Source organism: Ursus americanus, chromosome 9 (genome assembly GCF_024610735.1).
Source record: "Ursus americanus isolate L20-20 chromosome 9, mUrsAme1.1.p, whole genome shotgun sequence".
NCBI classification, from domain to species: Eukaryota; Metazoa; Chordata; class Mammalia; order Carnivora; family Ursidae; genus Ursus; species Ursus americanus.
This window is the reverse complement of record NC_142135.1, coordinates 50145352-50170467: the sequence shown is the minus strand read 5'-3', so window position 1 is coordinate 50170467 and position 25116 is coordinate 50145352.

The following is a 25116-nucleotide window of genomic DNA, read 5'->3' as shown; positions in this document are numbered from 1 at the left end:
GGATGAATGGTTAAAGAAGATGGGGTATATATATTCAATGGAATACTACTCAGCCATAAAAAGAATGACATCTTGCCATTTGTGACAACATGGATGGACCTCAAGGGTATTATATGCAGTGAGATAAGATAGAGAAGGGCAAATACTGGCATGATTTTACTTACATGTAGAATCTAAAAAACAAAAAAAAAACCAGACCAGTAGATACAGAGAACAGATTGGTGGTTGCCAGAGGAGAGAGGTGTTGGTGGGGGGATGAAATGGGTGAAGAAGATCAAGATGTACAAACTTACAGTTGTAAAATAAATAATAAGTATTGGGAATGCAATACATAGCATGGGGAATATAGTCAGGAACATTATATCAACTACGTAATATAACAGTATCTAGACTTATGGTTGTGGACATTTCACAATGTATACAAATGTCAAATCACTATGTTGTACACCTGAAATTAATATAATATTGTATGCCAATTCTAGCCAAACAAATTTTTAAAAGAATATAAGTAAATATAAATGTGTATGAACATTTGATATTTGTTATTTTTAAAATCTTTTAATGGAAAGCTTCACAAGTGTAAAAAGGCAAAATGAGCATACATACCAATCACCAAACTTTAAAAATATTAAATTTTTACCAGTTTTTAAAATCTGTACCGTATTTTCCTGCCAACTCATTTTATAAGAGGGCTTGATTATTTTAAAGTAAATGGCAAATGTAATTAGTGAATTTTTCTAAATACAACATTATTTTAATACATTTACTACAACATTAAAAATCAAAAATATTGTTGCTCTTTCAAGACTGCACTTTATTTGTGTGTGTATAATATTCTGTAAACAAAATTGCATAAATCCAGTGGTGTGCTGGTAGATGATGCCAACTGGCTCTCTGGAAACAACAAAACAAAAAATAGCACAAACCACTGGTTTGCTGCATTTACAATTTCTCTGGTGTAAATACTTCCACCATGACTAGTTTGAAGCTAGCGATTTGACGGTAAGAACGTGGATTTGAAAAGAGGTGCTTGTAACAGTTCTCTTGAGCCAGAATAAGCTGACTCCAGCACACTGTATCAATCTATTTATTTAATTACATGATTTAGGCACATAAATATATATTTCCCTCTGTAACTCAAACTAATATTTGAGTCTTGGGTCATTTTAAATGTGGAATGGGTAACTTATTTCTGTAAATATTTTAATTTATCCCAAGTTATCAGTGTTTCTGCCAATTGCCTGCCTGGGAGGTATGCAATATGCTAGTAGTAATGATTTCTTAATGTGATTAAACAACATCATACATCCCTGTCATGGCACCTTGTACCAAAGGACACTCAAAAATTTGTTCAATGAACAAATGAAATGTTGCATTATGTAAATGAAATTGTAATTATGCAAAAATACATATTCTCTTTTGCATATGATCGAGGCCGGAGAATTGGGTGTTTTATTTAAAATAATATTCTTAAGCTATATAGGTGATTTATATTCAAAATTTAAAATGCCTGGGGCCATTTTTTTCTTGGGCATGTGAGTCATGTAAAATCAAGAGATGGAAATCCAGGGGGTGCAATGTTAAATAATGCGTGAGTGATGTAATTTTATTGTGGATCTCATTAGTTCAATGCTGCAGGAGATGGTAATGTTAAAAAAATAAAACTTTCTTTTCTTAGACACCATTTTTCAGCATCATCACATTTAAAGAGTCAATTTTCAGACAACCTGATGGGAAATCATATGAAGTTATAATGCAGTACAGACAGTTGCTATTCTGTGGATCAAAAGGAAAATCATGAACCTCATTTCTGATTCAAGCCTCAGTCTCTTTCTCTCTATTTCCCCTCTTTTTAATCTTCTGCAACAAACAATTTCAAATCTCTTCCACCTAATAAAATGTAAATTACCTCTTGGGTTCACAGTTATTAGAGCAGTTTTATTAGCTCTTGCACTGTGCAGCATTCTGGTAAGGAACTGGGTTATATAAATAATCATCTTTTTCCTAATCTCCTGGCTTCCATCTATAATTGATGGTTTACATCACCTTATCTTACAGACAACCATTTCTTCATAAACAAATATGTGATCTGGTGAAGATGTGCCTGAGTGTCCTAAAAAGCCAATATATCAATTTTGCTGCATTTTAAAGCCTACAATTTCATGCCTAACACTTGGCATTGTAACCATGGTATCCGCAGTTAGATGTCTGATCCAGAAACATCAAATAGAAGGATTATTTCTTGAGTCTGTTATATACAGTTAGAACTGTAAAGGGGACAAATGGTGAGAGCATGTAAGAAGACTGTGTGTAATATTTTTTCATATTTTAAAAAATATTCACTTTAGGGAATTTGTTATTTGAAATCCTTACCAGAAAAAAAAAGCTACAATCAAGTTAGTGTATTCTGTGTATGATCCTTAGTTTTTATAGTTTCTCTTCAAAAAAAAATATATTAGCTGGGGGGCACCTGGGTGGCTCAGTCAGTTAAGCGTCTGCCTTCGGCTCAGATCATGATCCCAGGGTCCTGGGATGGAGCCCCATGTGGGGCTCTCTACTCAATGGGGAGCCTGCTTCTCCCTCTCCCTCTGGCACTCTTTCGCTCTCTTCCTTGCTCTCTCTTTCAAATAAATAAAATCTTCTAAAAAATATATTAGCTGGATTTTCCCATGTGAGGAATAACTGAGCTATGTGTTTCTAGTTTGTAAATTTTGAAACATGTAAACATACAAATCTAAAATTTTTGAAATAACTTTTTCTAGATACCAAAACATTTTTAAAAAATCTTACTGTTTTGATTAGATTCTGTGGTAGACATCTGTTTTTAATTTTTCCTGCTCAACGTCTATTTTCCTTTTCTTGCAACTTTCCAGTCTACATTTAGGAATGTTTTACACTCACTATGTACAGTTCTGGTGGAAAATTAATCAAGGTGCTCTGCCTACAATTAACAGAAACTAGAAGAGTTCTTGCAAACTCCGTCAGCCAAATACCTCATATTAACTGCTCTACCCTCCCTCCCCACAATTAAACTTGTGGGGTTTGGCAGTACTATATTCTAATCTGCAGCAATAAGACTTTCTCTGTCAGGAATTATGAATATTACTTTATATAAGAGACTAGAAGAGAGACTGACTTGTTGTTGCTGTTCATTCACTTGTTTCCTGTCTTTTCCTAGTTGAGGCTTGAGTTTTAATTTTTTAAAATAACCGAAAGATCCATTAATGGATTTAACTAAACCAGATGCAGTTTACTCAAGAGGAGATTTAACTAGTTTTTTAGGGAGCAGAAGAAGCTGCCTCGTGATTTAAAATAATTCTGATAACTTCTTTTTCTCTCTCCATTTTATATTATGGATAGACATTATAATAGAAAAGATGGTGTTTTTGTGTCCTGGATCACAGGTGTCTGATACTGCCATCTGGAGACAGTATCTGTCTGGAGACCCTTATGAAGTAAGACATCTTGGAGCAATTCCAGGGTGCTGTGTAACTGTTGAGGATCAGAGGCTGGGACTCTGAGAGCTGTATTGAACCAGGCTTACTGTCAGTAGGTGGTTAACTGACATAGTCACGGGCTCTGTTCTTTGAAAACCTATATGTACCATATGATTCTGGGAAAAAAAACCAAATATTCTTTAAAGAGTGATGATATTATTCATTGGAGAGAAAAACCTTTTGCTTTTCCTTGGTTTGGTTTTGTGAAAAATGGCTAAAAGTTCTGCGTTATAAGCTCTTCTTCATTCAGACCAAGGACAAGGAATATTCTTGGTTCACCTTGGATAAGTCACTTAACCTGGATCTTAATTTCTTTACCTGTAATAAAATCCAGGCTCATTACCCATATAACAATCTGGTTAGTTACCCCATGAGTTAAATCACTTTGCATTTTCTTGTTAAAATGAAATATGTAGTATAATTAAACAATAATACAATGATGATTAATCATTTTTCACAATTTAATTATGCAATGTATATGATTAATCATTGTAATTTAAAGGGTATAATAAGCAAGCAGAATAATTATGTATAATGGAACATGAGGTGTAGGTTAAAAGGTATATATTAAAATTACTCATAAGTATCCTGGAAAAAATTATTAAATGATATCACTGAATATGCCTAAATGAAATTAGTCTCAGGGCTTTATATGTAAAAGACAGGCATTTCTTTTCCTTTGCACCAGGCAAAGTAGCTTTCCCTTGTTTTCTGTTTCCAGCTGAGTGTATATTTTTAAGTGCTCTGCATTTTTTATTCAAGCCTTCTAAAAAGGGAACAGAAAGAGATCTGAGATTTTTGGAAGGACAGACAGGGTCAGCTCTCCTGGTAGAATCTTTAATGCTAGTCTTCATTTGAATGAACTATTTAAATACAGACAGCTTCCATCATACCAACAACTCATCTTTAATTGTCTGACATTTGGGTGAGCTTATCCATGCAATGTCAAGGAAAGGTTAGTTTTGTTTGTTTGTTTGTTTGTTTTGTTGTTTTGTTTTTTAAATTTATTTCAGCAAAAAGAGGTGTTCAATAAGAGGAGGTAACCCAGAATTCCCTGTGGTTCTTGCTGCTTGATACCGAAAGAGGGAGTTATTAACTTTTTCCTCTGTAGTGGTGATATAGGAGAGAAGATATCTGCTTATTCATTAATGTATTTATTCATTCAGAAAATATATGGGTTGTGACCATGCTTCATATAAATATCTAGTGGATGTCCACATAGCTATCCAGTGCCTTCCCTAGTAGGAAGACAAGTTCCCAGTGTCCCAAATTGGAATTTGTACCAAAAATGATGGCCACATTTTCAGTTGAGTTTCCTGGAAGCAAAAGAAAACAAAATACTGATAATATGTTGAGCCTAGTTCAGTGACTTAAGTCTACCTTGAGATTTTTAGCCTATTTCAGGAAATCAACATCTTTAATAACATCTTTCAATGGGAAAAGACATTCTGGGTTCTAGACAAATGACTGAGTTTAATTTTGGAATACAGCTTAGTTGTAAATTAGAGCCTAGCTATTCTAAGAGATAGACCATCAGGATCATCATGTTATGGCAGGGATAATAAAGAGATGCAAATAATATTTTTCTACTTTAATATCCTAGAATCCATGTTAGGTAAATTGAGAGCAGTGTTTGATTAAATCACTAAATGAACAAACAAAAAGCATTTTGAAAAGCAAGTGTCATTTGTTATGCCTTTAGGGAATGATTCCTCAATCCCACACTTATAAGTAACTCTCAGCAACGTAACAGGAAGTAAGCATGTTTCTGGAGAAGAACATGAGCAGTCTGAGGTGAAAGGACCCTAGCTGGTTCTTGTTATTGTGAGTCATGGTGAAGCAAAGTGTCAGGCAGTACAGCAGAGGTAAGAATGCTGGGTAAGAACTGCACACAATGTATCTGTTGAGAGCTATTAGTATGGCTTCTTTGAGAAGTGGTCATATGGAGTGAAAAGGGGAGGAAAGGAAAAAGGAACTGAAAAAGATGAGAGTAAAGCAGATGCAGCCAAAACAGATTCCACTGTACGCCAAGAGGCAGTTGCATTGGGCTACAGAGAATTTATTGATCTCTCCATTTATTTCTGCTCACTTTGCCATTGGGATAGTTTTTTAATAAAAATAGAGGAGCTTATGATGCCATTCTCTTTGTTTGACAGGGACCCGGGTGGTCCTAATCATTTTTGACCTATTATGTATCTAGGGAAAGATGGGCCCGTTATTGTATGCTGAGAGAATACAAGACATAGATGGGAATTTCTAAATTAATACTGTAAACCTTACATGCTATGGAAGTCCAGAGCAAATTGCCACCTAAGCAAGCTTCCCTCTGTAAGTGGAACTTAGTTCAACCTTGAAGTCTGTTATTTAGATTACAGGGTAGGAGAGTGTACCATGGATATTAATATTGAGTGAAGGTCTGGAGGCATAATACGTAGGCCAGGGGAGATAATGGCTGACCATTTTGGTATAGCAAAGGAATTCTTCTGGACGATCAACTGCTATTTCTTGTGTTGGACTAGAGTTGGTTACTTTTAGCTTCTCCAAATTCCATTGTCCTCTTAGTCTTAATGGCTTACACTCTGCAATTATAAAGGTAGGCTAGCAAGTGAATGGATTCTCATTCGTTTATTTATTCATTCATTCAGTTTGGACTATGTGGTCTGTTTTATGTGTGTCATTTTGCCTGGGCTAGTCCGCATTTATTCAATCAAACACTAATCTTGGTGTTGCTGTGAATGCATTTTGTAGATGTGATTAAAGTTCCTAATGAGTTAACAGTAATTAAAGAAGACTGTCCTAGATAATCTGGGTAGGCCTAATTCAATTAGTTGAAAAGACTTAAGAGCAGAACTATGGCTTCCAAGAGGATGAAGAAATTCTTCCTCCAGATAGCAGCTTATGCTTGTGCCCCAGAATTTCAGCCTACACTTCATAATGGCCAATTTCAAAATTCTGAGTTACCCAGCCAGCTCTACAATCATGGAAGACAATTCCTTGCAATAAATCTTTAATATATATCTTATACTGGTTCTATTTCGTTTTTTGGGACCCTGGCTGACATAAGATGCCATAACAAATAGATTTGAGGGGGAGGGTGTAATGGGAATGTTTTAGTAGGAAATGTTTTATTAGGAAGATGTTATGTGAAAGTGAGGCTTTAATAAACAATGACTAAATCTAGTGATATTGCACAGGGAGAGTGTGTGTTGGAGGTAACCTGACTGGAATGTTAAACTAATTCAGTGAGAAGTTTGAGACTCAGATTTGTAGGACTGGACATGGAGTATGGACTCCTGCTGAAACAAGGGACCTGAGGAATCAGAGTAACAATTGAAGTTAAAGTATATTGAAAAAAATCTGATGATTGAGAATTTAACATGGAGATGCCAAATCCAAATGCACCCAGGGTAGGGCTCTTGGTAGCATATGTTTTGAAGCCAGGTAGAGATGTGATCAAGGCTGGAGAAGATCAGAGGTCGAAAGAGCCACTGATGATAGGTGTTGTTCGAGGAAGATTCAGATTGGCTTAAAGAGCCCAGGGCCGGATGAGATTCAGAGTACTGAGACAGCTTAGGATGCCATAGCAATATATCATAATCGAAATAACATGGCTCAATTAAGGCAGTGTTGAGAATGGAAAAGAATGGGATAGAGGAAAGTGACATTAAAAAAGAAAAAAAAATCATATTTGCAGGAAAATTACAAGAATAGAAGGAAAGGGAAGCAATGTGCTCCCCAAATTACAAAGTGTTTAACATGTGAGACCAAATGTGCACAGATACACACCTCTATTTATGACTATTAACAGAGCAGTGATCTGCAGTGACTCAAATGTTCTAATATCCTTTCCCTGCAACAAAACTGCAAGCATATTAAGCTATTGAGCAATGAATTTAGACTGCTTTATTTCATTTTTTAAATTTTCTTTTTTCTACCTTTTTCTTTTTTTATTGAGTTTTAAATTTTCATCCCTACATTTTTTTTTTCTTTATCAGTGATCCATTTCCCAGTTCTACACTAAGCAATAAGTGCTTTAGTATATGGTCCTAGTTCAAGATATCATGGTCTGCTTTTATTATAAGTAACAGTAGATCTTCCAAACATTGAGAGTCAAGCTTTCTTTTTCTCTCAGCTTTTGACAGTCTGAAGTTTCATCTCCTATATGTGGCTTCAAGGTTTTGTCCCTGAAACTATTATGAATTTAATGAGAAAATTAGAATATAGTCATGCTATCACTGGAAAATATGTGTAGTTCTCATTCTAAAGCAGTTCTTACAGCTTTTCAAAAAGATATATTGGAAGTAGACAAATGATGTCCAGTGTGGCAGAGGTATAAGAGTGAGTGCTGCCTTATAAATCAAGAATTCTTACAAAATTACCTTTAATCCCAGTGGTGCTAGGAAGCTACCTCCCTGAGTGGATTATTGCACAGTACTTAACCAATCTATGATTTCTCGAAGCCCTCAAGCTTAGTTTAATGGTAAAAGTTTCGGGCCAGTCCAAGTGAGTAAGAGTTACATTTTAGACCATTGGCAACCTCAGGCACCTTAAGTTACTCAGAAGTAGCTGCATCTAAGTGAGTTCACTTGTTAGGGTCTCAGAACAACTGTCACAGAGGCCCTGCATCGAAATGAACAAACTATCTATAGATTTAAAACAAGTATATGATTTACCAGGAAGGACTGCATAAAACTGTACCCAGAAAAGAAGAAAGAATTTAACATTTCTTGTGGCCTCCATGATGTTATATTAGTTGCAGTGCATATTAAAATTAAAGATTAATATAAACCAAAGAGAGAGAACATCAGTGATACTCATTACAGAGATAAAAGAGCATATCTAAAATCCTTTCTCAGAAAATCTCCTTGTTTTAATTTGATGAGCAAAAAATATAATCTTATTTGTTATCAGCATTAACAAAGCATTTGCAGTATGCCAAACTATATAATTATGTTGACTTATAATAATTAATAGAAAAACATATCATAAAGAATTACTGATGAATACTGATGAATTACTGATGAATGGGAATAATGAGGAAATTGATCTATTTCTTCATTGTGGAACATAATTGAAATTTATAACTAAAAGTATTATGCTTTGTACTAGGTATTTGATATATGTTAGATTTGACATTTTAAATTGATGAAAAGTATGATTATTTAATAGATAGTATTGGAAAGCTAATTTTCTCAAAAGTAAATTCAATAGTTTCCTCATGATATATTAAAAAAAATCTCATATAAATTGTAATTTATTTTAATGGTGCCATAAAATAAAAAAAATAATGTCTATTTGATCTTGATTGTGGGAAATCCTTTCAAAATGTGCATGATAATGTTTTAGGATATAATCCTTTTTTTTTTTTTTTCCCTTTCCTGCATTTCATCCTTTTCTATCAAGCATACTGAACAGGTAGCTGGCTTTCTATTTCATTATTTTGATAAGGATTGTGGCATACCAAAACATAGAAATAGACCACATTGATTCTTGGATTTTTTAATTTTCTTTCAAGGCTAAAGTGCAAGTGTGAACATGACAGTTTATGGAGGAGGAGAAAGGAAAAGTGGGACCATCTTACCTCATTACCTGTTGCCTTAGCTCTTAGCCCAGGACTGTGGCACTACTCTGGAGACCTGGCAAAACTCTATTATGGAGTAGAGTTCTCAGGAAACTAAGGCAATAAACAAAGGCACAGATACCACAAAGGAAAAAGAAATGCTATATTTCCCTGCCCAAATATGGACAAAAAAATTTAGTTCACTAAATATTTTCTTTGTTACTGAATAATAGCTTTTCGTATTATACACTGTACTTAATTTATTTAATCATATATCTATTTTTAAAAATTTAGTTGGCTTCCAATTTGTATTATAATAAAACAGAACTTTAAAATGTGATTTATATGATTTTCAAACACAGCCTCAATAGTTTACTTAGAATAAATTCCTCCATTTGGAAGTTTAGAGTAAAATAAATAAACAAATATAATAATATGTATTATATATAAAAATATATATAATTTATATATGTGTATATATATGTATATATATGTGTGTATGTATATATATATTTAAGCCTCTTAATGCATATGGGCATATTCCTTTCTGAAAAAGTTTTGGCAATTTTGAATCCAACAGAGAATGTATGAACTGGTTTCATCATTATACTTCTGTTACCATTGTCTTTTTTCCCTGTTTTTTTCCCAATTTAATGGGCAAAAGCTTACATAGTTATTTTAATTTATATATATATATATATATTTTTAATTTTATTTATTTATTCGACAGAGATAGAGACAACCAGCGAGAGAGGGAACACAAGCGGGGGAGTGGGAGAGGAAGAAGCAGGCTCATAGCGGAAGAGCCTGATGTGGGGCTCGATTCCAGATTGCTGGGATCACGCCCTGAGCCGAAGGCAGACGCTCAACCGCTCTGCCACCCAGGCGCCCCTTAATTTATATTTTTTACTACCAGAGAAGATGCAACTTAAGTTTTTTTTCAATATGTAATGATTCTTCTTTTAAAAGAAAGCATCCATTTTTTTCTAATGTGTTTAAGTGTTTTTAATGGTTTGTAAAACCTTTATGTACGTTAAAGATATGATTTGTCCATGAAATTTGTTGCAAAAATGTTATCCATTTGCCTTCTACTTTTTGGTTTTATGTCTAGGTTTGTAAAGGGTCATTTAGTATTAAATGTAAACCATTTTTTCTTTTCCTCTGTGTTTTTTTTTTTAATTAACGATATGCCTTTTCCGTTTTCATTTAGAATTAATTTGGAAAAGTTGTATATATTTTGTTCTATTTCTTCAGTGTTTTCTGTTTTTACTACTAACCCTAATCAGTATGAGACTTATGTTGCCAAGGTACAGTACAAAATAATTTTCCTCATTCATTTATTGATTATCTAGTTAAGCTGATAGCTATTGTTGGCTAGTCATGTGCTGTGTCCTAGGGATAAAGTGGAGTATATAAGACATAGTCCATGCCTTTAAATATTTTATTCCTTTAAGCATGTCACCTAGTAGTAAAGAAGAAATCTGCAGAAAGTATGTGAGAGAGCATTGGCCATTTAGGAGGTGGAAAAAGGTCAGTGGGGCATGTGAAAAGAATATGAAGAGAATCACAGGATAGGAGTAAAAAAAGATAATCAAAAGCCAGATCACATAGAGCTTCATGAAAGACAGTAAGGGGATGGATTCAGCTTAACTAAGGGCAAAAAGTTGTTGAAGGATCTTGTAGCAGGGATGGAGCATTCTAAATTTTGCATCACCCTGAGTCTCTGAATGAGTTTATAACTAAAGTATCACATCCCACCTGCAATCATGAACACCCATATTGGATTGCTCTGTGTTGGGAAGTAATACTCATTCTGTTAAACTACTGAAGCTTGGTGGTGGTTATTACAGCAGCAAGCAGTTTCCTGTCCATATATAGTGAAGATAGAGGATCTCCATTGTTGAATTACTTGTCATTTATTCAGCATTCAAAATATAATGGGTGACTTCTTTTTTTTTTTTTTAAGATTTTTATTTGAAAGAGAGAGAAAACACAAGCAGGGGGAGGGGGGTAGAGGGAGAGGGACAAGCAGACTCCTCACTGAGCGGGGAGCTCAACACGGGCTCCATCCCAGGACCCTGAAATCATGACGTTTAACCAACTGAGCCACCTAGGCACCCCAAAATATAATGGGTGATTTCTAAATAAAAATCCATATGTTAATCCTATGGTGGTTATGATAATAAAATGTCGTGTGCATTTAAGATATATGAAGAGATTTACAGTGACAGGTAGGGGGAAATACTAAAAAGAGAAAGGAGGTTAAACTGTAATATACCTTGATAAAATTTGGTAGCTAGAACATCAGCTTGGGAGTTCTCTCTCCTCGTGAGTATTCTTTCCTGTTGTTCAGTATCCAGTTTCAGTCAAGAATAGGATCACTTTAAATGATGAAATGATGAAATGGGGGAAAGTGAGCTTTAGAAGTTAAGTTGTCTTATATATATGGCATGCATGTGCACACACACGAAAATTTTCTATGAAATTTTTCTTATGAGATATGAATGTTCAGTCTCACTGGTTGTACTACCTAATATATTTAACTACAAAAAGGTTTAAGTGCTACAAGCCTAAACTCTTACCTGTTATCACAATGCATTTAAATACATTTCATTAAAATGAAATGGTAATGTTTTTCTCTCAATAGATTGCTTTATTTTTGGAAGGTGCTTGTACTATAGATTGAAGTGTTGGTTGAATATAGAGCTTCTCTTTTTAGTGTCTAATAATAAGCAGTGTAAACAGAGAAGTCAATTGAGGTTGGCAGGTTGGGAGAGTAGGGTTGAAGTTTATGCTATTATCCACAGAAGCAAATTGTACAGGCAAAAGCAATCAGCATAGATCAATTTAGCCTGTGGGGTTGGGTTTCTGGTAAAATACTGCTCTACATTCCACCTCCATTTGCACTTGCCCCACAGGTTATTATTTATTATTGAACATTATTACAGATTCTTAAGAGAGAGTAGTGTAGTTCATTTGAGGTGATGCTACACTATTGTGCATGCAGTATACTCAAATTCTTGCAATTATTATTCTGACTTATAGGGTAATGAGCTGTTATTCAAGTTACTTCTTCTAGTTACAACTTTAACAGTTTCATTTCTATTTGTTAAAGTATTATGCTTATTTATACTCATTAGGAAAAATAGCTTTTATTTAAGTGAGCTCTGAATCATTATCTCTGAATACTTTGTATGTCCTTTGTAAAATGAACTAAACATAGTGGTTAGCTTGATAAAATATGTAAAATTCTATGAGCTATTTTGGGCTATTGAGGAAATTTTGTTGAAGTTTTTCTCAGAGTTATATTTCAGTAGTTTGGACACACTGAGAATCAACATTACATACTTATTTCTAGGTTATCTAGTTATTACAAGAGTGATGCCATGATACTCACTTTGTATTGCAAGATGAATTGTGTATATACATAATACATTATTATTGTCAGTGACACTTGATATGTTTAAATTTTGTTTAAAAATTAAAGAAATTATGGAGTAAATAATAACTAGAAATTTATTGAATAGCGTACCTGTGGTGTTCATTGCATTAAATTAAGGGCTATGTGGTACACAAGTTAGGTGCAGTGTGTAGTGGTCTTCCTAATCTTATGGTTGAGAAGACAAAAGTAATGCATGAAAAGTAACTAGAGAATGAAGACAACAAAATTAATAAATCACATGGTAATTGAATACAGAAGTTCAGAAAAAGGTGAGGTGAGTAGAGGCTTTAGTATGCAGAAGATTTCATTCAGCAGTTTAAATTTGAATTGAGGTGACTGAGTAAAAGTTTAGATAATTCAAGAAGATGCCCATTCTGGATTTGTAGAGTATCAAGAGCACATACATGCAAGTTGGATGTAGTTTTGTGTGTTAAGGGAACCAAAAGGTGGAGGAAACATTGGTTTTCAGGGAGAAAACAAGTCAACTAAGTAGAGTGGGCAGTAGCGAAGGCTTGAAAGCTATGGAACAAATATATAAAAATCTCCATCATCTATATATCACCTATTGATCTGTCCCAATTCAGAAGCTCTTGAATTTCTAGATCAATAATGAAAATGCTTTTGTGAACTGAGAGTATTTTGGGTAGCATTGGCAACCAGTGATGGTAAGTTTTGATTTCAGTGTATTTTCCCTCCAAGAACATAGCCTCTCCACCCAAAACCTGGTGTTCTTTTTTTTTTTTTTTTAAGATTTTTTATTTATTTATTTGACAGAGATAGAGACAGCCAGCGAGAGAGGGAACACAAGCAGGGGGAGTGGGAGAGGAAGAGCAGGCTCCCAGCAGAGGAGCCTGATGTGGGGCTCGATCCCATAACGCCGGGATCACGCCCTGAGCCGAAGGCAGGTGCTTAACCGCTGTGCCACCCAGGCGCCCCCAAAACCTGGTGTTCTTAATCATTTAAATAATTTATACAAGAGAGGCGCCTGGGTGGCACAGTCAGTTAATCTTCTGACTCTTGATTTTGGCTCAGGTCATGATCTCAGGGTTGTGGAATCAAGCCCCGTGTCAGGCTCTGAGATCAGTGTGGAGTCAGCTTGAGATTCTCTCCCCCCCCCCCCCACTCATGCTCTATCTCTCTCTCTTTCTCTAAGATAAATAAATAAATCTTTACATACAAGAACAGATGATTTTTCTTTGGGCATAAATAAACTGGTTGGTTTATGTATGGAAAGCAGGCTATCATTAACTATTATGTTTTAGACATGGGGCTGGGCACATCATGTGTTTTATTGTATAATTCTTCACAGCAGTGCCTGGAGTTAGATGTTTTTATCATTCAACTTTAGTAATCAGGGACATCAGAAATATGTTATTAAGCATATCCAGACCTCTGTAATTCCAGTCTATGCTTTCTTTTATAATCAAGCTGCCACATCAGATTGTCCTTGGTTAGATCTATTAGATGTGTTCATCTTTGTTTCACCTCTTTCTGAAATAATATACACCCTCTGCTCTCCTTTTTCCCAAAGCTGAGATGGGCATGTTGATACTGGGTGCCCCTGTACCTTAGCTGACAGTTGATGGAACCAAAGGCAAGCACATTTCTCTCACTATAGAAATTTGAACTAAGATACACAGTGATAAATTGAGAAGATATTGGTAATTGGATCTATAAATGATGAGGTTAAAGCCAGAATACTGCTATGAAGCGTCATGGTATGTTGCAAGTGAAACTTATATGGAAGCAAAAGATAAAAGCCTTAGAGAAGAAGCAAGTCCCTGGGAGGAAAATGAAACAGATGTGGATTGAGAAACAGAGGCATGCAGGAGTCTATGTCTTTGTATGACTAAAAATGTCTTTATTTAGATCCTTTTGATTGAATAGACACAAGACTCTAGGTTCAAAATCCTATTTTTATTGCAAGTAGTGGATTTTATATTATTTTACAGCATCTTGTGGTACAAAGAAAAAGCTGCATCCTAGTTCATTTTTGTCCCTTTTTAAGCAGTTTAGTTTTTCTTAGTGGAAACTTGTAACTTTTGTTGTCATTTTTATTTGTTTGTTGTTGTTGACAGCAAATATCTCAATGAGCCACTGTGATTTAGGTATGCAAAAATGACATTATTTAATTTTATTTAATAAAACTACTGTAATCATTTTCAATAGGAATATAAGGAACTTATGCATAAGTAAGAGAAATTGATCCTGTCACAAATAAATTAATCTTTTCTTCTTCATGAAGGAGCACTAATAGTAAAATAATTTAAACCAAAGTTTTTGCTTTCCTTAAGTCACTAGAAAAGTGATTATTCCCAAGATTCTTATAGACAACTGTCATGTGTGAATATTGTATAAGAATGTCAAGGCAATTCATCACATTTATAAGCAGTGAATCTAATGCATTTAAGTAATAATTTAGCAATAATAGTATGAAGCCATTACTAGTTTGGGTGCTCTGCATGTAATAAATTATTTCTTTAGTATTAATATGAAATCTGACAGCAATTTCTGAGAATGTTTCTATGCAATAAAAATCTAATTAGAAATCATGAACAGCATATTTGGAAGGGGTCAATGGAGTTTTCATTCCATATGGCAAAATCTTAAGGCTAGAAAATTTTGGAAAATGCATACAATTTGTTTTTCCAATACTTTATATATATATTTCCCTTCAAAGATATTTCATGCAAAGGTAGACTAAGTATAGAAAAAAAATTAAGGCTTAGATGATATAGGTATTATTCTATAGATGTTTGTGGATGGCTGTTGGTCCTATTTGGCCATACAGAAAGGGGGCACTTTTCTGTCCCCTTTTAAGCAAAGTTAGCCCATATTTCAAGTGACAAGAATGACAGGTGATAAGAGGAGGGGTTGGAAAGAACAATCGCCACGGTTTTTTGAGTGATTCTTGTGAAATAATTCTTTAAACCACTATTTGTTCATTTAACAGATATTTATTGGGTATTCCTGTTGTGTTCCAGGTATTCTTCTATGTGTTCAGAATACGTCAGTGACCCAAACAAACAAATATCCCTGCTTTTGCTGAGCTTAGGCTTTTTCATATGTCCATTTTTCTACATGTAATTAAAATGTATCATAAATGCTTGGCAGCTTTTACCAGTAATGTGCAAAATTTGATGTGTATTTATGCCTCTCCTTTGCATCTACTTACTCATTCAGTTTGCTTGTTTTCTCAAATGTTAAGAGCAGAGCGCTTGTAAATCCCTACATTTTTCAGTGCAAGATCACTTACAAAGACCCATGCTACTTCAGAGAACATATGAAACGGTCATAAAAGTGCTGACCCCTCTAGGCTACCTTTTTTTTTTTTTCCAAGATAAGCTAGTTATAAAACCAGACAATTCATAGACATTAGTTTACATATCTAGTTTGGGGAAGTGTGAGAAAATCGTGGAAATATTCGGAATTCCATTTGTACATAGTACTTCATCAGGAAGATGAGAAATAGAGAGTTCAGGGGAAGATAAATGTGGGGTTATTGCCAAATCCATGTAAAACTTCAATCTAGAGATCTCCACAAGATCATTGTTGACTCTACAAAGAAAGACTTGGGAAAACACACACTTCAAGGGATAGGAAATTATACCATGAACTAAAATAATATCATTGAGCCAGGCTTTAAATTTAAAGAAGTCAAAAGAAACTGAGAAAGTAAATAAGAATGTATAATCTCATATCATTATGCAAAACATTTCCTGGGTGCACTCTTAGGGGATTTGAAAGAAATGCATAGGACAGGAACACTTGTCTAGAGAGGGTGCAGTTAGTGGTGGCACTGGGAAGTCAAAGCAAGGGAATCGGGTACTGCTTCATGTGGCTAGAGACACCAGAGGGAACAAATCCCTCAAAGTTCTGTTTCTGTAATAAACTACATTGAGTTTCTGAAAGCCATTGTTAGTTCAGAGAGAAGAGCTTCTGGGTTCTGCCCACCACACAACTATATGGCCATTGCCAGCAGTCAGCTACAAGAATCCAGCCATCAAAGAGGCATTGCGATTAAGGAAAATTTTATGGAAGTTGTAATTAACATCCAAAAGCACTTGCAATATAATATCAAGTGAAAATGAAGGATGAAAAATTTTGTATATAATACAATTTCAAGAAATATGTATTTTATATATGTCCATATGTAGAACATAAAGACAAGGAATACATATTTTCTTCAATGAACATGATTTAAATTTATAATCATGGAAAAGTTTTTTCTGTCTTTCAGTCTAATTACTATTAACTCTTATGTAATACACAACTCCAGTTTGCCTTACGTCCATCTTAATATCCATTTGAAAGAGTTTTACAGTTTGGAGACTCTTTTTTTCTGTGCATCAAAGCAGATTTTTAAAAATATTAACGGAGTGAGTGAGGAGTGAATGATAATTTCAAAGTCCTGTATTCTTTACTTTTGTAACCAATCAAAGGGTGTAATGGGGGAAAGGAAGCATAACTATTTCAAAGATATTTTAAGAATAGCTGAAAATACTAGTTACCACAATAAGAGTTATTATGATTTGGGTCCCATTCTCATGGGAGCCAAAAAGAATTTATGGGGTTCATCATCATGTGCCTCCTTTGGATGGAGGCTGGTTACAGAGACATCTACTGGAACTGTTTAGGATTGTGTGAAATGAGAAAATACTGGGAGGGAAATTAGTGATTGTGCATATGGGGTGTCAGATTGAATTTCCTTCTAAGAAGGTTTCCTTCAGAAAGAGGAAGTAAGGGAAGACTGTGTAGGATCAAGGTCAAGTGATAAAGAGGTGGAATGAGAGTTGCTAGAAACCTTTTCTTAAAGATTATGAATTTTATTTCTTTCCAGATTACTGACTCCTCTGTCCTTTTCTTTAGAGTGTTATCAGCCAAAATGGACTAGGCCTTCCATACTTTTTTTTTTCTTTTTTCTGTATGGAACTCATCTTCAGTTTCTTGCTAATAGTAGTACTGTTTGCTGTTTTAATAAAGGGTTCACCCCTCATAGTTTTTATCCTAGATTGAGGTTGATGTGTGTATGCTGACCACCAAAAAGCTTAGTCACAAATTGTGAGAGCAGGAAGGGTGATGTCTAGACAATGTCAAGGATGGTAGCCAGGTGAAAGGGAAGTTGACTGTGTAATCCATTCTTTTAGAGAGCTGAGAGGCACTAACTCTCCAGAAGTGTCAGGATACCTCTCCACAGCTATGAAATGGGGTATCTTTTTCACAGATTATTAGGACAGATTTGAGTGCCCCCAAAAATCTACATTAGGCAAATGATCTGTCAACTGGTCAGTTTTAGTTTAATAGTCACCATAAAGAAATACTAAATAAAATGAGAAAGAAGAAAGTCAGCCATCAAAACTAGCTTCCACATTTATTAAAACTGCTTTGTTCTTAGATTGAAATAGTCAACTAGCAGCCCATAAATCATGAAATAAATTGAAATATGGTGTGACAGATTGTTAATGCAAATCATCTAAGATAATGTGTTCGTTCAAATTAACATGGCAGTCAATAACAGATATCACAATCCAGTAAATACTGTATACACTCAGTAATTTATACAGTTGAAAACATTTGCTGAACTCCTGCATGTTAACTTTCATGCAACTAGTTTACCTTTCATCTTGACCATGTTTTGCTGAAGCATTCGGCATATAATCAAGATGCCTTATTGGCCTTAAAAGCTCATTAGCAAGGCTGAGGCATTTCCTTAATTAAAAAAAATGAAGTTCATTCTATGAATCTACCTGTGAAAAGTCTGTGCCCATCATATTTGTGTTTATTATACAGGAACACAAAAATCTGAGCGCTTTCATCAACAAACTGACAAATGCTAGAGAAATGAAAACAGCAACTTTGACAGTAACAGGGAGACCGCATTTTCATTGTTCAAAGAGTATGCTAGTGTCATGATTTGAGAAGTAAGAGGGAGGTACAATCAAAGTAAAAGCATTTAGCTGCTTTCTCATGCTTTGTCTAAGGGAATTGAGATGAATTTGTTTTGAATTTGATTTGAATTGATTTATCTCTCAATTCAAGATAGAAACATCATTTGTCATCCTGTTAGAATTACTTACTACTAATGTTAAGTTGTTGATTAGCTGATTTTAACTCTCTATTCTAAGATAAACCCTTTAAATTCCATATTTAAATATCATTTCTACCATAAACGTCATTGAGCCTTGAAAGCTTGATCCAGCTCTCTAATCCTATCCAGCTCTGTTCTTATGTTACTAGAGCTTTTAAAGCCTTTGCATTCATGCCATGTTTTTGACATTTATATCAGGTACAATAGATGAGCTTAAAATAAAACAAGTGATACTTACATGCAAGGTACACAACCTCTTTCTGGCAAGGTTCTTATCTTTTCAAAAATACCACTGAATTTATTGCCTATGTTTTTTCTTTAGGAGAAAACTTGACCTTGTTTCATACCACATATTCTTGACACTTAAGCTGTAATGAAGGGGTTTCTTTTCTTTCTAATAACTGCTTTCTTTTAAAAAATTAAGAGAAGAAATTTCTCCATACGGGCATCTAATTCTTATCATTTTCTGCTCTTTTTTATTGTCGGAAAATATATTGTCAGGGCCATCTCAAAAATTATATTCCTGTAGAAGGCATTTTACTTCATATAGCCATGCTATAATTGTGTGTGCTCTCTGTAAAGTTGAAAGGAGAAACAAAATTATAGACTAATGAGGTAAAAAAAAAATCAAGTTTTATTTCAAGAGTGAAGCAGTTGGGGGCGCCTGGGTGGCGCAGTCGTTAAGCGCCTGCCTTCGGCTCAGGGCGTGATCCCGGCGTTATGGGATTGAGCCCCACATCAGGCTCCTCCGCTGGGAGCCTGCTTCTTCCTCTCCCACCCCCCTTGCTTGTGTTCCTTCTCTCGCTGGCTGTCTCTCTCTCTCTGTCAAATAAATAAATAGAATCTTAAAAAAAAAAAAAAAGAGTGAAGCAGTTGACAGGTTGAATTCTTACTATGGACCAAATACTCTTCTAAATACTTTAACTATGTCGTTACTCAAATTGACACAAGATGAAACTGAAGCTCATAGGAACTAAGTGACTGCCCCAGGTCATCCAGGAATTAGGTGATGAAGTTAAGAGTTGAATATATGTGTGCTTACAGACCTTGACATCTTATGACTATACTATACTATTTTCAAATGTTGCTTTAAATACTAACTTTCCTATCAATATGAAGCACAAATGCTAGGTAAATGAAAGGTTTTAAAAACTAAAGATACCATTCACATGAATTCAGAAGAATTTTAATAGCATGTAAATAACCTCATACCATTCTGGTCTACTCAACTGTTTTATCAAAGCTCTGAAAAAAGTTTGTGTTATTATGTGTTGACTTTTTAAAAGTAAATATATGGTTGATGACTTTGTTGTTTTCTTATGGGAGATGTGTGTAAAGAATAAGTTTCCGGTTATATAAAAAGATTTTTGGTTTGTAAATATTTCTAAAATTTCCTGAGATAGTAAGCCATTTATTTTTCATTATTGGTGTTATTTTGAACATTAAACCTTTCCTGGTGTTTGAGAGCACATGCCTAATACTGCAGTATATTGGGGGAAAAAACCCAATTACAAAACAGATAAGATATAAGGAATACATTACAGAATACTGTAAATGAAATGGAAGAAAAGGGTTCTGTAGAGTAAAGTAAAATGGTGTCAGTAGAACTATATAAATGCTATTTATTTACTGTTCTGTCATGTTTCTAAGCCAGGAGAAGAGTGATGTGAACATAACCAACCATCTACTTAAAAGAAACCCCAGACTTCCAGTTAAGATCTCAGAGCTGTTTATTATGGATTGAATTGTGTCCCTCTAAAATTCGTGTGTTGAAGTCCTAACTCAATACCTCAGAATGTGACCTTGTTTGGAGATAGGGTCTTTCTAGAGGTATTCAAGTTAGAATGAGGTCATTGATGTGGACCTTAATCCAATATGACTAGTGTCTTTATAGAGAGGGGAAATTTGGAGACGGACACACAAACACAGGGCACAGCGTGTGAACATGAAAATGGCCATCTACAAGCCAACAAGAAAAGCCTGGAACAAATCCTTCCCTCATGGCCCTCAGAAGGAGCCAACTCTGTCAACTTCGATTTCAAACTTCTAACCTCTAGACATTAAATTAAATTGTTTAAATTTAAATTAAATTTCTATTGTTTAAGCCACCTAATCTGTGGTACTTTCTTACGTTAGCCCAAATAATTTAATACACCCATATTATTCTTTATTGGTACAATGGCATGCCATTATTTTTGTTACAAGATGCTTACTATATCTCTATAGTATTTTGTGAAATGACATTGTGGTTCCTGTTGTAAAATGGAAAAAAAAGACCAAAAGTATCTAAATCAATGAATACCGTAGAGTTCTTATGCTCACTTTTATTCACAGTCTTCACTTCTTGTATTACAAAATAGTGGTTGATATATTTTTGTCACAGATTATGCCTGGTTTAAAAGGAAATAATTTAGGGCACCTGGGTGGCTCGGTTGGTTAAGCATCTGACTTTGGCTCAGGTCATGATCTCAGGGTCCTGGGATCAAACCCTGTTCTGGCTCCCTGCTCAGTGGGGAGAAATATATTAAAATTATAGGAATACAGGAACAGAATAACTCATCAGGGGAATGAATTTAAAAACTGTTTTTACTATCACTTATAATTCTTAAAATATGTATTATTATAGGGAATTATACTTTACTGCACTTTCAAACTGAAAACTAATTGTAACCACAGTCTTTGGTGGTTATTTAGAAATAGTCTTTTAAAAAGGACTTACATAAATATTATAAATAGTAACTTGAAGCCTTTCTCATTGAAAAGGCCTAGAGAAAGAAGTTGTTAGATATGCATTAAAATTTCATTATTATCAAATGCTTCAGAATATATACATCCACTGTTAAATGCTATAAAAAATATTTAGAAAATATGAACTTGAACATAAAAATGCACTTAAACTATTATCTATTCCCATCCTGACAAAAGGCACTCAGCAAACGGCAAAAAGACATTCAGTTTTTATTAGGTAAAAACTTGCTCTACAGCATTATCTTCTGAATTTAATATCTTTTTCTGAATGATAGCTTTCCTTTGTCATCCAAGTACAAAAAGCCTGTGGTAGTTGTCATGGTGTCTGATTCATTGTCCATAGTATCTTCATGTACAGTTTTAATTAAATCTGGAAAGGTTCACTTCTACAACTGCCAGTGGCTCAGCATTTTCCGGCTGCAATCTTGATATCCAGCCTATAATAGTGTCTCTTGCTGTGTTAAACAGCTATTCAGTATGTATAGTTGTTGGGCCTGACCTTTTCATCTTCTAGTGTTCAGATTAACAGAAGGTGGAGTGGCTGAGAGGCCTCACTGATGAAATCTTTGTGCTTAATTCTTAATTCAGAATATGGTGGTAATAATAGTTCTTAGCTTAAGCACAGTCCATTTTAAAAGTTCTGTAATTGCTAAATTATAATAATCATAATCATGTGAGATGACTGGAAGGGAAGAGATCAGGAAATATACTTTTCTGTTTTAAGAGGATTTTTATTTCATTCATTTCAGAGCATGCCTGCTTGAAGCAATATACAACTAGTATTTCAATTACACAATTTTTAAGACGCTATCACTGCAATCACTTACTTGGAAATAATGAAGAACTTCCCATTCTATCACATCCTTCAGTATGATAGTGTGTGTACCAATCTATTGGATCTACTGGCAATCAGTAGCAAGATAGTAGCAAATTATTTGAAATTGGTTAGGCATTGGCTTAAAATAGATGGAAAGAAAAGATATATTTTATTTCCATTTATGAAAAATATGTATGAATAATTATGTACATTTAGTATACTTTATTCTTGGTTTAGATATCATGAGTTCATCACATTAAAGAACCTTGTTCATGGTCTAACGTACTGAAATTGGCTTTTTATTTTTTTTCTATTTTAATGTTTTTTTATTATATTATGTTAGTCACCATACAGTACATCCCCGGTTTCCGATGTAAAGTTCAATGATTCATTAGTTGCGTATAACACCCAGTGCACCATGCAATACGTGCCCTCCTTACTACCCATCACCAGTCTATCCCATTCCCCCACCCCCTTCCCTCTGAGACCCTAGTTTGTTTCTCATAGTCCATAGTCTCTCATACTTCATTCCCCCTTCTGATTACTCCCCTTTCTTTATCCCTTTCTTCCCCTACCGATCTTCCTAGTTCTTACGTTCCATAGATGAGAGAAATCATATGATAATTGTCTTTTTCTGCTTGACTTATTTGACTTAGCATTATCTCCTCCAGTGCCGTCCACGTTGCAGCAAATGTTGAGAATTCGTTCTTTCTGATAGCTGAGTAATATTTCATTGTATATATGGACCACATCTTCTTAATCCAGTCATCTGTTGAAGGGCATCTCAGTTCCTTCCACGCTTTGGCTATTGTGGACAATGCTGCTATGAACGTTGGGGTGCATATGGCCCTTCTCTTCATTACGTCTATATCTTTGAGGCAAATACCCAGTAGTGCAATGGCAGGGTCATAGGGTAGCTCAATTTTTAACTTTTTAAGGGACCTCCACACTGTTTTCCAGAGTGTCTGTACCAACTTGCATTCCCACCAACAATGTAGGAGGGATCCCCTTTCTCCACATCCTCTCCAACAATTGTTTCTTGCCTTGTCAATTTTTGCCATTCTAACTGGCATAAGGTGGTATCTTAGTGTGATTTTGATTTGAATTTCCCTGATGGCTAATGATGTTGAACATTTTTTCATGTGACTGTTAGCCATTTGTATGTCATCATTGGAAAAGTGTCTGTTCATATCTTCTGCCCATTTTTTGATTTGTTTATTTGTTTCTCGTGTATTGAGTTTGAGAAGGTCTTTGTAGATCTTGGATAACAGTGTTTTATCTGTAGCGTCATTTGCAAATATCTTCTCCCATTCTGTGGGCTGCCTCTTAGTTTTTTTGACTGTTTCCTTGGCTGTGCAGAAGCTTTTTATCTTGATGAAGCCCCACAAGTTCATTTTATCTTTTGTTTCTCTTGCCTTTGGAGATGTGTCATGAAAAAGGTTGCTTTGGCCGATGTCGTAGAGGTTGCTGCCTATGTTCTCCTCTAGGATTTTGATGGAGTCCTGTCTCACATCGAGGTCTTTCATCCATTTGGAGTTTATCTTTGTGTATGGTGTGAGATAGTGGTCAAGTTTCATTCTTTTGCATGTAGCTGTCCAATTTTCCCAGCACCATTTATTGAAGAGACTGTCTTTTTTCCACTGAATGTTTTTTCCTGCTTTATCAAAGATTAGTTGCCCAAAGAGCCGAGAGTCGATTTCTGGGTTCTCTATTCTGTTCCACTGGTCTGTGTGTCTGGTTTTGTGCCAGTACCATGCTGTCTTTGTGATCACAGCTTTGTAGTACAGCTCGAAATCCGGCATTGTGATGCCCCCAGCTTTGTTTTTCCTTTTCAACAGTTCCTTGGTGATTCGGGGCCTTTTCTGGTTCCATACAATTTAAGGACTATTTGTTCCAGTTCTTTGAAAAATGTCCTCGGTATTTTGATCGGGAGAGCATTGAAAGTGTAGATTGCTCTGGGTAGCATGGACATTTTAACTATGTTAATTCTTCCGATCCATGAACATGGAATATTTTTCCATCTCTTTGTGTCTTCCTGAATGTCTTTCAAGAGTGATTTATAGTTTCTAGAATATAGGTCCTTTACATCTCTGGTTAAGTTAATTCCAAGGTAATGTATGGTTTTTGGTGCTATTGTAAATGGGACGGATTCCCTAATTTCTCTTTCTTCAGTCTCATTATTCGTGTATAGAAATGCAACTGATTCTGAGCATTGATTTTGTATCCCGCCACATTACTAAATTGTTCTATAACTTCTAATAGTTTGGGAGTGGATTCTGATGGATTTTCCATATAGAGTATTATGTCATCTGCGAAGAGAGACATTTTGACTTCTTCTTTGCCAATTTGGATACCTTTTATCCCTTTTTGTTTTCTAATTGCTGTTCCAAGGACTTCTAGTACTATGTTGAATAATAGTGGCGAGAGTGGGCATCCTTGTCGTGTTCCTGATCTTAAGGGAAAGGCTTCCAGCGTTTCCCCATGAGAATAATATTTGCTGTAGGCTTTTCATAGATGGCTTTTATGAGATTGAGAAATGTACCCTCTATCCCTACACTCTGAAGGGTTTTAATCAGTAAAGGATGCTGTAATTTGTCAAATGCTTTTTCTACGTCAATTGAGAGGATCATATGGTTCCTGAGTCTTTTCTTGTTGATATGATGTATCACTCTGATTGATTTGCGAATGTTGAACCAGCCTTGCATCCCAGGGATGAATCCCACTTGGTCATGATGAATAATAATTTTAATGTACTGTTGGATTCTATTAGCTAGGATCTTGTTGAGGATTTTGGCGTCCATATTCATTAGGGAAATTGGTCTGTAATTCTCCTTTTTGATGGGGTCTTTGATGGTTTGGGGATCAAGGTAATATTGGCCTCATAGAAAGAGTTTGGTAGCTTTCCTTCTGTTTCTATTTTTTGAAATAGCTTTAGGAGAATAGGTATTATTTCTTCTTTGAATG